The following is a 13,596-nucleotide window of genomic DNA, read 5'->3' as shown; positions in this document are numbered from 1 at the left end:
CGAGAACGAGATAGGACGGTATTTTACCCAATGAATGTGTTACCCAAGTCTGTGAAAGAAATCATTGATCTGTGTCATGGCTGTTTCTTATAACTATCATTCAACCACATCACGCTCCACTATAAGCATGACTGATCAAATAACAATTGTGTGGACAAGAAACATCAGTGGAAATATTGGTTGTCTCAGAAGCTGTTTAATTATGTTGAATAAATCCATGCTATATTTATAAAAACTATTTTCCAAATACCTCACTTAAGGCCCCGTCACACTAAGCGATGCACCAGCGATCCCGACAACAATATGACCCGGTCAGGATCGCTGGTGCATCGCTAAGTGGTTACTAGTGAGCTGCCAAACAGGCAGATCTCGCTAGCGATGTAGCGACGCAGCAGCGGTCGTTACTTACCTGTCAAACGCGGCGATGAAGACGTCTTCCCGCCCGCGTCGCTCGTCGGCGCCAGCAGGAAGCCCAGCAGGTAGCGGCCGGCTAGAAACGGCCCAGGACGTTCTCGCGCGATCAGCGATAACCAGCGGGGGAGCCGGTCGGAGGTAAGTATCACACATAGCAATATCGCTAGCAATATTGCTGCTGCGTCACAAAATCGGTGACGCTTTAGCGATATTGCTAGCGATATCGCTTAGTGTGACGGGGCCTTAAGATAGTGGGTATTGTTTGGCCCAGGAAGCACAACTCACAGTGCAGTGTGTGTTTCTCCACATCTTCATCTCGGTCTCCTCCTTAACATAGTTTAATGCTTTCATTTGTAAAAGATAAGTGTTTTATAAACAAAGATGTCTTCTTCTAAATGGTAGAGACTTAAGGCCCTTTTACATTTAGCGATGCACCAGCGATCCGACCAGCGATACGACCCGGTCAGGATCGCTGGTGCATCGCTAAATGATCGCTAGTGAGCTTCCACACAGGAAGATCTCACAGCGATGCAGCAGCACGATACTCGCCTTTCATACACAGCGATCCAGACGTCCTCCCGCCCGCGTCCAGCGTCGCTCGTCTCACACAGCAGGAAGTCCAGCAGGAAGCTGACGACGAGAAATGGAGCCGCCCGATCTCGCGCGATCAGCGACAGACAGCGGGGGAGCCGGTCGGAGGTAAGTATCACACAGCGATATCGCTAGCAATATCGCTATAACGTCACAAAATCAGTGACGTTTTAGCGATATTGCTAGCGATATCGCTATATGTAAAACCCCCTTTAAATAAATGATATCTAGAAGTCTACTAGAACCTGCTGAGTTGAATGTAAGAGGCAGTTGACTAAGTGTTATGGCCCCGTCACACATAGCGACTCACCAGCGATCCCGACAACGATATCAACTTGTCAGGATCGCTGGTGAGTCGCTACATGATCGCTGGTGAGCTGTCAAACAGACAGCTTCACCAGCGATCAGCACCAGCGACGCCGAGCGCCTGGCGTCGCTGTGCATGTTAGTTACCAGCGCCTAATGCAGGGAGCTGGTAACTAAGGTACACATCGGGTCTCTAAGCAGCGTGCGTCACTTAGAAACCCGATGTGTACCTTGGTTACCAGCTCCCTGCATCAGCGCGCTGGCAACTAAGGTGCACATCGGGTTTCTAAGTGACGCGCGCTGCTTAGAAACCCGATGTTTACCTTAGTTACCAGCGCGCTGATCGCTGGTCTCCCGCCTGTCACACGCAGCGATGCGTGCTGGCCAGCGGGAGACCAGCGATCAAAGAAATGTCCAGGGCATTCCAACAACGATCAGCGATACCGGCAGGGGGGGCGGTCGCTGGTCAGTGTCACACACAGCGATCTCGCTGGTGAGATCGCTATTGCATCACAAAAATTGTGACTCCGCAGCGATCTCGCTAGCGAGATCGCTATGTGTGACGGGGGCTTTAAGGTCCCGTTACACATAGCGACGCACCAGCGATCCCGACAATGATATGACCTGGTCAGGATCGCTGGTGTGTCGCTACATGATCGCTGGTGAGCTGTCAAACAGGCAGACTCACCAGAGTTCAGGACCAGCGAGGACGTGGGTAACTAAGCGTGCTCGTCGCTTAGTTACCCACTGTGTACCCTGGATACCAGCGTACTCGCGAGCTGGTATCGATTGTAAACAGCGGGTAACTGTACTTGTGGTATTTTGTCTAACTTTTTTTTATCCATGTTTTATATGAAATATACAATAAACTTACGGCATATATCTTTTAATTTTTTCCGTGGCCGTGTGGAAGCGTTTTTCTGGATATTTATCAGTTTACCATTGGAAAGGTGATAAATGTCAAAAGTATTAGGACTCCCAGAAATCACTAGACTGCAGGCCCAGAGACCCCCTTCCTCCTATATGAGTTGAGTGTTCGTCACACATGCTCACTGCTGTCAGCAATCAATGTCTATGACGCCGTCAGACACAGCCGTTTTCGTCAGCCCTATAGACATTGAAAAAAGCATCAGGAGGCATCTATAACCACTTCTGCTTTCAGTTTCCTCACTGTGTTATTGCAGCGAGAAGGAACAAAATATTCAGAGCTCTCATTTGTCATGGGTTGGGTTCAAAACTGAGGGGCCCAAACGATCAAACATATATCATCTTTCCTATAGACTGGTGATAAATGTCCTCAACTTTCTAATTCTGAAATCAGTAGAGAGTATGAGAACTAACGTTTTACTCTTATTTTTCTGTGATATCATGTCTAACATAACAGTAAAAAAAAATAAAGAAGCCCATGACATCATGCAGTGTTTTATAATGGGAAATTACAGTCTATAATTTCCAGAAGACCTCATTCTAAAAACTTGCGGTAGCCTATTAGAGGCAAAGCATTGTGTATCTTCTGCATACAATTGGTATTTTTGTATTATTTTTTTTTCCTGTGGATCTGTCATCAGATTTTACAATTCAAACTGCATACATTAGTAAATAAACTTGTTGGACCTGACAAGGCTGATGTACTTTCTTTGAATATCAATGTCTGAATAGTTGTATAACCCTCCTTTATAGGGAATGTCAGTAGGATCAACCCTTCTACGCCGTCTATATGGGCATGCCAGTCATAGAAAGTTGAATAAAATTACACCTTGATATATGCGATCCGTTATCTTATTCATGATAAATCCACATTTTTCATATACACTACCGTTCAAAAGTTTGGGGTCACCTAGACAATTTTGTGCTTTCCATGAAAACTCATACTTTGATTAATCAAATGAGTTGCCAAATGAATTTAAAATCTAGTCCACACATTGACAAGGTTCGAAAGAAAGAGTTTTATTTGAAATAATAATTTTCTCCTTCAAACTTTGCTTTCTGCAAAGAATGCTCCCTTTGCAGCAATTACAGTATTGCAGATTTTTGGCATTCTAGCAGTTAATTTGCTGAGGTGATCTCTAGAAATTTCACTCCATGCTTCCAGAAGCTCCTCCCACAAGTTGGTTTGGCTTGATGGGCACTTTTTGCGTACCATACGGTCAAGCTGCTCCCACAACAGCTCAATGGGGTTGAGATCTGGTGACTGCGCTGGCCACTCCATTACAGACAGAATACCAGCTGCCTGCTTCTTCCCTAAATAGTTCTTGCATAATTTGGAGGTGTGCTTTGGGTCATTGTCCTGTTGTAGGATGAAATTGGCTCCAATCAAGCGCGTCCACAGGGTATGGCATGGCGTTGCAAATTGGAGTGATAGCCTTCCTTATTCAAAATCCCTTTTACCTTGTACAAATCTCCCACTTTACCAGCATCAAAGCAACCCCAGACCATCACATTACCTCCACCATGCTTGACAGATGGCATCAGGCACTCTTCCAACATCTTTTCAGTTGTTCTACGTCTCACAAATGTTCTTCTGTGTGATCCAAACACCTCAAACTTGGATTCGTCTGTCCATAACACTTTTTACCAATCTTCCTCTGTCCAATGTCTGTGTTCTTTTGCCCATATTAATCTTTTCCTTTTATTAGCCAGTCTCAGATATGGCTTTTTCTTTGCCACTCTGCCCTGAAGGCCAGCATCCCAGAGTCGCCTCTTCACTGTAGACGTTGACACTGGGGTTTTGCGTGTACTGTTTAATGAAGTTGCCAGTTGAGGACCTGTGAGGTGTCGATTTCTCAAACTACAGACTCTAATCTACTTTTCTTGTTACTCAATTGTGCAGCGGGGCCTCCCACTTCTCTTTCTACTCTGGTTAGAGCCTGTTTGTGCTCTCCTCTAAAGGGAGTAGTACACACCGTTGTAGGAAATCTTCAGTTTCTTGGCAATTTATCGCATCGAATAACCTTCATTTCTAAAAGCAAGAATAGACTGTCGAGTTTCACATGAAAGTTCTTTTTTTCTGGCAATTTTGAGAGTTTTAATGGAACCAACAAATGTAATGCTCCAGATTCTCAACTAGCTCAAAGGAAGTTCAGGTTTATAGCTTCTCTAATCAGCCAAACTGTTTTCATCTGTGCTAACATACTTGCACAAGGGTTTTCAAGGGTATTCTAACCATCGATTAGCCTTCTTACACAGTTAGCAAACACAAAGTACCATAAGAACACTGGAGTGAGGGTTATTGGAAAATGGGCCTCTATACACGTATGAAGGTATTGAATTACAAACCAGACGTTTGCAGCTCGAATAGTCATTTACCACATTAACAATGTATAGAGTGTATTTCTGAATCACTAAATGTTAGCTTCATTGGAAAAATCTGTGCTTTTCTTTCAAAAATAAGGAAATTTCTAAGTGACCCTAAAGTTTTGAACGGTAGTGTATGTAAATGAATTGTTAAGATCTATGGGCTGGCATAGAGCTCCCTGAGAATCTGCCTCTGGAGCTTATTTGGAATAAAAGGGAGGGTTACCAGTGTGAGCCTTGTAATGACTGACAGTCTGTTCTCCTGATCTATATGTCTCACACATGTAACTCCATCTGTCATTCAAAATAGACTGGAACAGGGCTGTGGAGTAGGAGTCGTGGAGTCTGGGTCAGTGTCCATTTTGGTGGAGTCGGTATAAAATGGGCCGACTCTGACTCCTAAAATATATAATCAATTGGGTACAGTATTACAATGCAGGATGTGCTGAATATTTTTTCATAAGAATTTGGGTAAGTTCTGAAATGTCCTATAAATGTCTGTACTGATCCTGATCTAAGGATCTCGGCTTTTAGTTGAGATGAATCTGTGCTGCACTTTATGCACATGCTCAGTAGTGAGGCAGTGCTGTGGAGTTAGGGTTGGAGTCAGGGAAATTGAGGAGTCAAAGTCGGAGGTTTGGCGTATCGACTCCACAGCCCTGCTCTGGAAGCAGATTCTCGGGGAGAGCTTTGACTAGCCCATAGATTTTAACAACTAATTTACATATTAAGAAAAAAAATGTGTATTTCTCTGAAAAAAAAGACATCAGATCACAGATATCAAAGTAACATTTTATTCAGCTTCCTATGACCTACATGCCCATGTAGACGGCTTCCGAGAGTTGATCCTAGTTACAGACTCCTTTTAAAATTTTTTGACGACAGTCTAACAATGCTACATCAATTGTTATACTATATATTTATATATAGCAAAGAAGTTGTGTTTTAAAAAAAAGTCTCCTTATACAATGCTGTACATTTGTCCAGCATTGTGCATTAACGTAAAAAAAAGTGTGTGCGTGCGTGTATATGTACACACACAACATTGCATTGCAAAGGCCATAGTGTCCTGTTGTGTTGTATAGATTTAACCAAAGCGAAGTGGCTTAATCATCACAGCAAGACCCTTTAGTTAAGTCAATGATAAATATAGGCCTTTGTGTCAGTATCACCAATAGCTCATATATGAGCCCACTCTGAAATCTTATAGCCTAATTTCCAGCAGGCGACCAAAAGATCCTATTAGAATACTGTTTTATGTAATAAGGCCATTACTTAGTAATACATTGAGAATGAAACGGGTGTATTTAGAAGTATATTATCAAGTCATTGAAGCCTAGTTTATACTATAATTATTGCTTTAAAATGCCACGCTGTAAATTTCAGTCCAATACATTTTATATTCTATTTGAAAACCATCAAGGATCTATAAGATAGAATTACTTCTTTTTAAACCTGCAAAAGTTAGTTGGCATTAACTTCAGATTTTGGTCAAAATGTTACATCCTAAATATCTTTAGCTTCACTTTAACTTACAAATGTAAGGGCGCAGTCAGATGGCCGCATAATTCGGCCTGAGCTCGGACCGCAATGTATGGACTGGCCCTGCAGCTTCATATATTTCTATCCAGCTGTCACGCTTGGGTTGGGAGAGCAGCGGTCAGTCCGATCTCAGACAGAATTATACGGCTGTCTGACTGTGACCTTAGGATGAGATGAAATCTTCCTGAAATGGATCCACTGCTTCTGTCGGCATGCAACATGTTTTGTAATTTATGGACTGGAGCATCAATCACAGGTGTAAGTTATTCCTGTACTTTTCTTCACCAAACATTTAGGTGTTCAGGTGGCTGTCAATTTGGCCAGGGAAGAATAGAATTGAGCAAAATTAAAGGGTATATCCGAGACTTTGTGAAAAAAAAATGTGCCTAAGCACTAACAGGCAAGTACTTGCTACTTACCTGCCTGTTGTGCACAGTGCCGTTCTTCCCTGGCACAGAGCGGTCACAGACCGATCTTGCTGGTGTTTCAGTTGCCTCTGCTGACGTCAGAACGACAGAGCTGTGCATTCTTTTCCGCTCTGCTCTGTTGACAGGGCAGGACCTCCGACACATTAGACTAACGTGTGCTGTACCTGCTGATATCAACTGGCTTGGCCGTAAGGCTAGTGTGTATGGCAGCCTTCCGACTCTCCCGACAGATAATGTCGAGAAGATAGGGATTCAGCATGTTCTCTTTCTAGCTGATAATCCTTTTTTTTGTTGCTACATACACTCACTGGCCACTTTATTAGGTACACCATGCTAGTAACGGGTTGGACCCCCTTTTGCCTTCAGAACTGCCTCAATTCTTCATGGCAGAGATTCAACAAGGTGCTGGAAGCATTCCTCAGAGATTTTGGACCATATTGACATGATGGCATCACACAGTTGGCGCAGATTTGTCGGCTGCACATCCCTGATGCGAATCTCCCGTTCCACCACATCCCAAAGATGCTCTATTGGATTGAGATCTGGTGACTGAGGAGGCCATTTGAGTACAGTGAACTCATTGTCATGTTCAAGAAACCAATCTGAGATGATTCGAGCTTTATGACATGGCGCATTATCCTGCTGAAAGTAGCCATCAGATGTTGGGTACATTGTGGTCATAAAGGGATGGACATGGTCAGCAACAATACTCAGGTAGGCTGTGGCGTTGCAACGATGCTCAATTGGTACCAAGGGGCCCAAAGAGTGCCAAGAAAAAATTCCCCACACCATGACACCACCACCACCAGCCTGAACCGTTGATACAAGGCAGGATGGATCCATGCTTTCATGTTGTTTACGCCAAATTCTGACCCTACCATCTGAATGTCGCAGCAGAAATCGAGACTCATCAGACCAGGCAACGTTTTTCCAATCTTCTACTGTCCAATTTCGATGAGCTTGTGCAAATTGTAGCCTCAGTTTCCTGTTCTTAGCTGAGAGGAGTGGTACCCGGTGTGGTCTTCTGCTGCTGTAGCCCATCTGCCTCAAAGTTCGACGCACTGTGCGTTCAGAGATGCTCTTCTGCCTACCTTGGTTGTAACGGGTGGCAATTTGAGTCACTGTTGCCTTTCTATCAGCTCGAACCAGTCTGCCCATTCTCCTCTGACCTCTGGCATCAACAAGGCATTTCCGGCCACAGAACTGCCGCTCACTGGATTTTTTTTCTTTTTCGGACCATTCTCTGTAAACCCTAGAGATGGTTGTGCGTGAAAATCCCAGTAGATCAGCAGTTTCTGAAATACTCAGACCAACCCTTCTGGCACCAACAATCATGCCACGTTCCAAGGCACTCAAATCACCTTTCTTCCCCATACTGATGCTCGGTTTGAACTGCAGGAGATTGTCTTGACCATGTCTACATGCCTAAATGCACTGAGTTGCCGCCATGTGATTGGCAGATTAGAAATTAAGTCTTAACACACAGTTGTATATGAACATAAGGATGAGTGACCTCATGGAGATCAACATCCAACACTGCGGAGACACCATCACATGTTTCTCAACGCAGTGATCTAGAGCAATGCCCCCATCCCTTATGGGAAATATGCAAAAGCATGTAAATCAACAGCCGCGGAGACACCATCACATGTTTCTCAACGCAAGCAATGACTAGCCAGGTCTTTCCCCGGGAAGGAACAACCACGGGAAGGGCAGTCTCCAATGAAGGAAACCACCTATGCCAAAACATGGTATCCATCCACAGACAGCTGTTTCGGGGTATTGCCCCTCATCAGTGTGGAGTAGGAAACTGGCTAGTAGGAGCAATGCCTAGTGAAAGGCTATGAACATAAGGATGAGTGACCTCATGGAGATCAACATCCAACACTGCGGAGACACCATCACATGTTTCTCAACGCAGTGATCTAGAGCAATGCCCCCATCCCTTATGGGAAATATGCAAAAGCATGTAAATCAACAGCCGCGGAGACACCATCACATGTTTCTCAACGCAAGCAATGACTAGCCAGGTCTTTCCCCGGGAAGGAACAACCACGGGAAGGGCAGTCTCCAATGAAGGAAACCACCTATGCCAAAACATGGTATCCATCCACAGACAGCTGTTTCGGGGTATTGCCCCTCATCAGTGTGGAGTAGGAAACTGGCTAGTAGGAGCAATGCCTAGTGAAAGGCTATGAACATAAGGATGAGTGACCTCATGGAGATCAACATCCAACACTGCGGAGACACCATCACATGTTTCTCAACGCAGTGATCTAGAGCAATGCCCCCATCCCTTATGGGAAATATGCAAAAGCATGTAAATCAACAGCCGCGGAGACACCATCACATGTTTCTCAACGCAAGCAATGACTAGCCAGGTCTTTCCCCGGGAAGGAACAACCACGGGAAGGGCAGTCTCCAATGAAGGAAACCACCTATGCCAAAACATGGTATCCATCCACAGACAGCTGTTTCGGGGTATTGCCCCTCATCAGTGTGGAGTAGGAAACTGGCTAGTTCATACCCCGAAACAGCTGTCTGTGGATGGATACCATGTTTTGGCATAGGTGGTTTCCTTCATTGGAGACTGCCCTTCCCGTGGTTGTTCCTTCCCGGGGAAAGACCTGGCTAGTCATTGCTTGCGTTGAGAAACATGTGATGGTGTCTCCGCGGCTGTTGATTTACATGCTTTTGCATATTTCCCATAAGGGATGGGGGCATTGCTCTAGATCACTGCGTTGAGAAACATGTGATGGTGTCTCCGCAGTGTTGGATGTTGATCTCCATGAGGTCACTCATCCTTATGTTCATAGCCTTTCACTAGGCATTGCTCCTACTAGCCAGTTTCCTACTCCACACTGATGAGGGGCAATACCCCGAAACAGCTGTCTGTGGATGGATACCATGTTTTGGCATAGGTGGTTTCCTTCATTGGAGACTGCCCTTCCCGTGGTTGTTCCTTCCCGGGGAAAGACCTGGCTAGTCATTGCTTGCGTTGAGAAACATGTGATGGTGTCTCCGCGGCTGTTGATTAACACACAGTTGGACAGGTGTACCTAATAAAGTGGCCAGTGAGTGTAAGCTACCAGAGCAATTTGGCTGCGGCTCTCTCATAGAAAACACAGGAGCGAGAGCCCTCATATGAAGAACACGGAAGAGAGAACTGCCGACAGAACGATCGTGCTAGCCACTGTTCAGCTGACAGCTATGTACAGTATTGTATATGGGGTCCCTTAACAGTACCAATTCTCTTTAGAACAGATGCTTATGTATGCCTGACCACACTGACATATTATACCATAGCAGTGATTTTTTTTTTTTTTTTTTAGACCTTATTCAGACGTACTTTTTTTGTATATGAGAGAAAAAACAGCCGCTTTTCATCCACGTGTTCATTATACCATCAATGTACCACCTGTCTTTGTCATATGCAAAAAAAATCCAAACTTCTTATATTATCCACTAAATGGTTAGAAAAAATAGACTGCGCTCAGACGACACGGATAGTATCTGAGTGCTATTTTTTTGGGGGGGGACTCTAATTACTTCAATGGGTAAGTTTGATCAAAATCGGTTCCAATCAAAAGCAGGCACGTCTGCAAGTAGAAGAAAAAATAAAAATGGACATGTAGTGTACACTATAATGGGTATGTGTTATATTGCGCTATCCGTAAAAAACATGGATAAACATCTAACGAGAATCACAAACGTCTGCGTGGGGTCCTAAAACCTTTGGACAGCATCAGACACCTTTTGATTTTGAAAAGGGAGTGATCTGACAAAAGGATGATTTTGGTAGACGACATTATAACTTTTTAGGTGAATGTTCAGCCTGTTGGCTGAAACTGCTTAATGCATAGCATGATTATAGACAATTTGTGTGAATGATTGGACTTCTGAGCAGCTGGCAGCATTGTAGCCAATTGTCATCCTAAGGGCGATTAGGGAACCCCCATTCCTAACAAAATTTCTATGATCGGAATATGTCTCTAGGGCATGGCCAGCTTAGATTGCTGCTCCATGCACAGCTAATCTACAGAGGCTTGTACAGTACAGTAACATCACATTCTATCCCATTGAGCCTTTCAAATGAAGTAATTATACGATTACACAAATGTCATCCCAAGTCTGTGTCCCAACTATCAGAAAAGGGGATTCATGGAAGCTGGTTGGGTATAATAAGTAGAAACTGGTTGGATATAATAAGTAGAAACTGACAGAGTTCACCATTGAACCCATATTCTGCTACTAGGTTCACCCCACACCTGGCAAACAGGGTTTACAGCCTGAACACTCCTTTAACCCCTTCACAATCTTTGAAATATATTTACGTCAAAGGTTGTGTCCCTGCCTTTGATGTGCGCTCACATGCTGAGCCCACATTTTCCCCGCACATGATGACTGATTTAATAAACCATCATGTGCCTTTTAACAGCCATGAGTGGAGAGGTGCTCTGCCAGCGGCTTTTAACCAGTTACATCCCCCTGTCAATCACTGGCAGCAGGACTTAACATGTACAGGCTGGAAGTCCATCATTCATCCCGACCATCGGCGTGCCCATCACATGATCACGGGGTGCTGATGGGTTGTCTTGACAGCCTGGGGTCTGCTGATGATCACGTGTCTGTAATTCTGATCCTCCTATGAACACCGGCTTATATATAACACAAGCAATGAGACGATCGCAGCTTCAAGTCTCCTAAGGCAAGTATTAAATTCAGTCAATAGTAAAGAAAAAAGTTTTTAAAATATTAAAAAAAACACAAAAGTTCAAAACACTCCCCTTTTGCTCTATTAAAAATACAACTTAAACACCCCCTCCACCCCCAAACATATTTGTGTAGCTCGAGATATTCGTAAAAGTCCGATCTATCAAAATATAAAATAAAATAATTCGACCGGTAGCCAGAATCACATTTTTTGGACTGCTGCAACATTGCAATAAGAGGCAATCAAAACATCATATCTACCCCAAAATGGTATCATTAAAAATATAAGCTGAGGGCACAAAAAAATAAGCCCTCATTCAGCTACAGATCCTGAAAAATGAAAACACTACAGGTCTCAGAAAATGGCGACATGTTTGCTATCTGCATACTCATACTGACCTGGAAAATACTATTTCCAGGTCAGTTTTACCATATAGTGAACATGGTAAATTGTCAAACTTTGAACTGTAAATTGCTCAAAAACATTGAGTTAAATACATAGTAAAAGTCCCTGAGTTCCCTTGATTTCTGATTCATGATTTGTGCTGTATCACCATTGCATAGATATTCAGATTTGTTGCTTTTGGACCGACGTATGTGAAATCTCTGTTTGCAGACCAACACGGCTATTCTTTAGAGTCTTCTCTGGGGTCATGCGCTTTCACCTTTCACCCAAAAATGCTGGCAGTCGCAGTTTGCAGCTGATCTAGCAGACTCAGAAGCTGTCAAACCATGATTGGCATCTTCTGGGAGGATGGGATGAAGGTGCACACCCCTGGAGAAGACTCTGTAGAAACGCCCGGTTAGCTTTCAAGCAGAAATTTTACATATAGTTCTCCAAAAGCAACAAAAGTGAACATCTCTGTAATAAGTGATGCAGTGAAAAACAGAAAAGAGCTGCATATTCAAGCATCTCAGGGATTTTTACAATGAATTTAGCTAAATTTTTTGAGCAAGTGACAGGTTCTCTTTAAAACAGTCAAACCACACAAAATAGTTAATACCTTTTATAATATGTCTGCTATATTAACCCCTTTACCCCCAAGGGTGGTTTGCACATTAATTACTGGGCCAATTTTTACAATTCTGACCACTGTCTTTTTATGAGGTAATAACTCTGGAATGCTTCAACGGATCTTGGCAATTCTTAGACTGTTTTTTCGTGACATATTGTGCTTCACGGTAGTGGTAAAATTTCTTTCAAATAACCTGTGTTTATTTGCAATTTTAAAACTTTGAATTTTTATGCCCTTAAAACAGAGAAATATGTCACACAAAATTGTTCATAAATAATATTTCCCACATGACTACTTTACATCAGCACAATTTTGGAAACAATTTTTTTTGGTAGGAAATTACCAGCGATTTCTCATTTTTTTAACAAAATTCACAAAACCATTTTTTTCGGGACCACCTCACATTTGAAGTCACTTTGAGGGGTCTATATGGCAGAAAATGCCCAAAAGTGACACCATTCTAAAAACTGCACCATTCATTTTTTTATTTTCTCAAGTGTAAAAGGAGAAAATGAACAGATAAAGTTGTTGGGCAATTTCTCCTGAGTACGCCGATAACCCATATGTGGGAGAAAACTACTGTTTGGGCGAACTGCAATGCTCAGAAGGGAAGGAGCGCCGTTTGACTTTTTCAAATCAAAATTGGCTGGAATTGAGATCGGACGCCATGTCGCGTTTGGGGGGTCCCTGATGTGCCTAAAGAGTGGAAATCCCCCACAATTGAGCCCATTTTGGAAACTAGATTCCCTAAGGAACTTATCTAGATGTGTGGTGAGCACTTTGAAACCTCAAGTGTTTCACTAAAGATTTTAACGGCCAGGCGTGAAAATAACAAATCTTATTTTTTCCACAAACATGATCGTTTAGTCCCCAATTTTTTTCTCCAAAGGGTAACAGGAGAAATTGGACCCCAAAAGTTGTTGTCCAATTTGTCCTGAGTACACTGATACCCCATATGTGGGGTGGAACCACTGTTGGGCTCGGAAGGGAAGAAGCGCCGTTTGGCTTTTTCAAACTAAAATTGGGTGGAATTGAGATTGGATGCCATGTGCCTAAACAGTGGAAAACCCCCACAAGTGACCCTATTTTGGAAACAAGACCCCCTAAGGAACTTATCTAGATGTGAGCACTTTGAACCCCCAAATGTTTCACTAAAGTTTATAATGGCCGGGAGTGAAAAAAAATTCCACAAAAATGATTTTTTAGTCCCCAATTTTTATTTTCCCAAGGGTAACAGGAGAAATTGGACCCCAAAAGTTGTTTTCCAATTTGTCCTGAGTACGCTGGTACCC

The sequence above is a fragment of the Dendrobates tinctorius genome, unplaced genomic scaffold (genome assembly GCF_039654945.1).
Source record: "Dendrobates tinctorius isolate UK_male_01 unplaced genomic scaffold, ASM3965494v1 ptg000035l, whole genome shotgun sequence".
Classification (NCBI taxonomy): Eukaryota; Metazoa; Chordata; class Amphibia; order Anura; family Dendrobatidae; genus Dendrobates; species Dendrobates tinctorius.
The sequence above is the reverse complement of the archived record's forward strand: the minus strand, read 5'-3'. Positions refer to the sequence as shown.